Consider the following 5,000-nt stretch of genomic DNA (forward strand, 5'->3'; position numbering starts at 1 on the left):
GGAGGGGACAGGGAGGGGTAGAGAGGGCAGGGGGAGGATTGGGGCAGAGGGGTAGGGAGGGGACAGGGAGGGGTAGAGAGGACAAAGGGGGAAGGACGGGAGGGAGAGAAGGTTTTGGGGCTGTGTCTATCCTCAACAGACAGCACTAGAGATGTTTTTAATGGTCTGTCTGTCTACCTCTCTCAGGTAAACAGTTTTCACCCTGTAATCACCAGTCTGTCAGCCATTACAGCCACCAGCACCATTTAAACCTTTCACTTTAAGGGGTTGGCATTCAGGGGTTTAGTTTGGCTCTCGAGGTGAAGGTGTTTTCCCAACCGCTTGATGAGCCTTCAGTTAGTGGTTGACTTCAAACTGAACTGTGTGCCGCCATGTTTGGTGACGGTGAAGAAGCTGTTGGAGTGTTAGAAGTAGATTGAAACTAGCGTCTCTCTTCCTCTCTCTCCAGGCTGACCTGTTCCCTGCTGCCCTGGTCTACTTCGGCTCTGACGTCAAGACGGGTCCGTCTCCCTTTACCTCGGTTTGATTTAAACATGTTGGATGAGCTGGTTCTGGTGGTGGTTCTGATGTGGTCTCTCTCCACAGAGAGTTACTTAGAGAGACATCTCCTGGAGTCCAGTGTCTCGGCCCTACAAGCAGACGAGGCCATTGCTGGGTCAGTCTACTATTGACATTTAACAACCAAACAACAACATTTGATTTGTGTGTGAGAAGGAGAGGACCAGAAAAGCCTGTTGGTGGAACTGCCCCATCGTCTTGGCAACACGGCTCAGCTGTGTAACCCCGGGCGACGGCTCTATTTTCCTGTCACAGCGCTGTCATCATCGGAATCCCTTTGAAGGGTTCCGGCCAAACGCACGAACACAAACCCCACCTCCCCCTTCCTCTAAAGATAGAGCCATTTCCCCAAACTGACCCCCACCTGTTGTCCTCTCCGCCATCAGTCGAGGACACACACACACCTCATTAACCCATCTCCCCCTTTCATCCATCCACACCTCTCTTTACCGCTCCCCACCTCTCTCCTCCTGTCCCTAATTCCACTATTAGCTTCAAAGGGGATGCCAGGGCACCTTCTACCTCTCCCCTACTTCTGTGAGGGAGGGCGAGAGAGAGGGGGAGTGGGAAAGGGGGGTAAGAGAGACATTGACATAGTGGATGGAGCGAGAGAGAGAGAGGGATGTTTAGGTTATTGATAATGTGGCACCCGGGTCAAAGGTGAAATGTTGTTCTGTCAGGAGAGGATGTGTTTGTTCCATCCCCTGGACAGGAAGTCATGCGATAGTGGTGTCATGACCTTTCCTAACCTCTGAGGTCACTAGTCCTGGCCACATGAAAGAGCCTGAACCCCCTGGGGGGGGGACACACACTCCACTTCCCAAACACGTCCGCTGCCCCATCTGGAGAGTCCAGAAATGTCTTTCCATGAGTTGGGGGTCTAGAGATAGATTGGTTTTGAGAATGTAAAGTACAGGAAGTGTGTGTGTTCAGAATACACATCTGATGAAATCCTGTGGACTGAATGCTCTTTCCTCCCCTCCATCCCTTTCTCTCTCCCTTCATTCCTCACCCTCTCTCTCCCCCCTCTCTCAGCTGTATGCCCAGGTCTTCGCCCCCCTCCTCCTCCTTCTCTTCCATGGTAACAGAGGAGCCCCTTCCAGACCCCCCCGCGGGGACCAGGGAGATGGAGGAGCAGGAGGAGCCTAACACACACAGCCAGGCCCCCAAACCAGTCAGGACGGACACCGGCAAGGTCCCCAAGTGGCTCAAACTGCCAGGTACACTACCAATCAGACCTGTTGAAGGGTTAAAGGGGTAGGTCACTCTAAAATGACCTCCTATTACCTAACTGATAAAGGTAGCATCAGCAATTCTCCGTCATTGTTAAAGAGTGTCACCAGGACGGCAGGAAGCCTCGGTCAGAGCGTTGGGCCAGCTAAAGGTCGCTGGTTCATAATCCTGGAGCCGACATGGTGAAAAATCTGCCGTTGTGCCCCTGAGCAAGGCACTTAACCCCCGCTTACTCTGTGGATGTCTCAGGGAGAGTTAGGATATGCTACAAACACATTAACCAATTCACACCACTACATACACACCACTACACACTACTACACTCCACTACACACCACTACACTCTACTACACACCACTACACTCTACTACACACCACTACACACTATTACACACTATTACACACTACTACACACTACTATACACCACTACACACCACAAGTGTGAAATAGGACAATTATAAGCACCTACCAAATTATCATAATTGTTTTAAAGGGAGAGTTCATCCTAAAATTAATGGATTGGCAATTCCTAGTTCATCTGTTCAGTCTATGTTCTGAGACATTGTAGTTTCCCTCTTCAGCATGCTGACCCTGTTTACACTGACATAGAGAGGGTTACCACACTGGTGGGCGACGTGATTATTCACATCCAACGTGCGATATGGACGTGATATACACTGCTCAAAAAAATGAAGGGAACACTTAAACAACACATCCTAGATCTGAATGAAAGAAATAATCTTATTAAATACTTTTTTTCTTTACATAGTTGAATGTGCTGACAACAAAATCACATAAAAATAATCAATGAAAATCCAATTTATCAACCCATGGAGGTCTGGATTTGGAGTCACACTCAAAATTAAAGTGGAAAACCACACTACAGGCTGATCCAACTTTGATGTAATGTCCTTAAAACAAGTCAAAATGAGGCTCAGTAGTGTGTGTGGCCTCCACGTGCCTGTATGACCTCCCTACAACGCCTGGACAGTCTGTGGTGCAATGTGGCGTTGGTGGATGGAGCGAGACATGATGTCCCAGATGTGCTCAATTGGATTCAGGTCTGGGGAACGGGCGGGCCAGTCCATAGCATCAATGCCTTCCTCTTGCCGGAACTGCTGACACATTCCAGCCACATGAGGTCTAGCATTGTCTTGCATTAGGAGGAACCCAGGGCCAACCGCACCAGCATATGGTCTCACAAGGGGTCTGAGGATCTCATCTCGGTACCTAATGGCAGTCAGGCTACCTCTGGCGAGCACATGGAGGGCTGTGCGGCCCCCCAAAGAAATGCCACCCCACACCATGACTGACCCACCACCAAACCGGTCATGCTGGAGGATGTTGCAGGCAGCAGAACGTTCTCCACGGCGTCTCCAGACTCTGTCACGTCTGTCACGTGCTCAGTGTGAACCTGCTTTCATCTGTGAAGAGCACAGGGCGCCTGTCGCGAATTTGCCAATCTTGGTGTTCTCTGGCAAATGCCAAACGTCCTGTACGGTATTGGGCTGTAAGCACAACCCCCACCTGTGGACGTCGGGCCCTCATACCACCCTCATGGAGTCTGTTTCTGACCGTTTGAGCAGACACATGCACATTTGTGGCCTGCTGGAGGTCATTTTGCAGGGCTCTGGCAGTGCTCCTCCTGCTCTTCCTTGCACAAAGGCGGAGGTAGCGGTCCTGCTGCTGGGTTGTTGCCCTCCTACGGCCTCCTCCACGTCTCCTGAAGTACTGGCCTGTCTCCTGGTAGCGCCTCCATGCTCTGGACACTACGCTGACAGACACAGCAAACCTTCTTGCCACAGCTCGCATTGATGTCCCATCCTGGATGAGCTGCACTACCTGAGCCACTTGTGTGGGTTGTAGACTCCGTCTCATGCTACCACTAGAGTGAAAGCACCGCCAGCATTCAAAAGTGACCAAAACATCAGCAGGGAAGCATAGGAACTGAGAAGTGGTCTGTGGTCACCACCTGCTGAACCACTCCTTTATTGGGGGTGTCTTGTTTATTGTCTATAATTTCCACCTGTTGTCTACTCCATTTGCACAACAGCATGTGAAATGTATTGTCAATCAGTGTTGCTTCCTAAGTGGACAGTTGGATTTCACAGAAGTGTGATTGACTTGGAGTTACATTGTGTTGTTTAAGTGTTCCCTTTATTTTTTTGAGCAGTGTATAATGTTGCAAGAGGCTGTGATGTTTTCCTTTGACCTTTTATTTGACACAACTTGACCACACTACCTTCTCTATTGAGATGCACTGGACTCCATTCATTCACTCGGCACAGATACTGCTGACCAATCACAAGCGGGCTCTCTCGCTCTCTGCATGGCATACACATGCTGGCCAATCACAAGGGTCCCCTGCTTAAAGCGCCCAGTTAGATGCTGGTGAGGAGAGGGAGGGCTTTACCAAAGACGATAGGAGAAACTCTGGGGCTTTACCAAAGACAGCACAGTAGGAGAAACTCTGGGGCTTTACCAAAGACGGTACAGTAGGAGAAACTCTGGGGCTTTACCAAAGACGGCACAGTAGGAGAAACTCTGGGGCTTTACCAAAGACAGTACAGTAGGAGAAACTCTGGGGCTTAACCAAAGACAGTACAGTAGGAGAAACTCTGGGGCTTAACCAAAGACGGTACAGTAGGAGAAACTCTGGGGCTTTACCAAAGACGGCACAGTAGGAGAAACTCTGGGGCTTTACCAAAGACGGTACAGTAGGAGAAACTCTGGGGCTTTACCTCAGTGTGTCGGAAACATGAGTGCTGCTAGTGCTAACGAGAACGACGGTTTGTTGCCAAAGAAGGACGCAGCTTCAGCGGGGTGGCAGTATTTCAACGCAGCTTCAGCGGGGGTGGCAGTATTTCAGCTACAGGGAAACCAATGTCAACCAAATGCATGTGTTGTGCCAAAAAGTGCCTCAGAGTTGTAGCGACAACAAGAGGCAACATGACATGTGTATTAAATCATTAGAAGAATATCCCCTACTTTACGACGATTGCATGAAGAAAAACAACAACAACAAACACCTGACAGCAGCCAAGCCCCTCGGCCACAACCAGCCACCTACGTTAAACAGACAGCCTATTTCTCCACAGTCGCCATCCCAACACTGTAGAACAGAGAGAAGGGAGAAGTTGAAACATGACGTGTTGAATGACTGGACCAGACTGTTTTGTACACAAGCTGCTCCTTGCAGTCGCTAGGC

The 5,000-nt window shown here is 49.9% G+C and overlaps 1 long non-coding RNA gene across 1 annotated transcript in view; it reads left to right on the plus strand.

The window, feature by feature from the left end:
* Window positions 1–416: 416 nt before the first annotated feature.
* Window positions 417–5,000, plus strand: part of LOC115188480 (uncharacterized) — an 8,519-nt gene continuing 3,935 nt past the window's right edge. The window contains exons 1-3 of the long non-coding RNA XR_003876424.1: window positions 417–500; window positions 586–655; window positions 1,594–1,778. This is a non-coding gene — a long non-coding RNA (uncharacterized LOC115188480). The remainder of the gene's footprint in view (window positions 501–585; window positions 656–1,593; window positions 1,779–5,000) is intronic.

The sequence above is a fragment of the Salmo trutta genome, unplaced genomic scaffold (genome assembly GCF_901001165.1).
Source record: "Salmo trutta unplaced genomic scaffold, fSalTru1.1, whole genome shotgun sequence".
Taxonomy (NCBI): Eukaryota; Metazoa; Chordata; class Actinopteri; order Salmoniformes; family Salmonidae; genus Salmo; species Salmo trutta.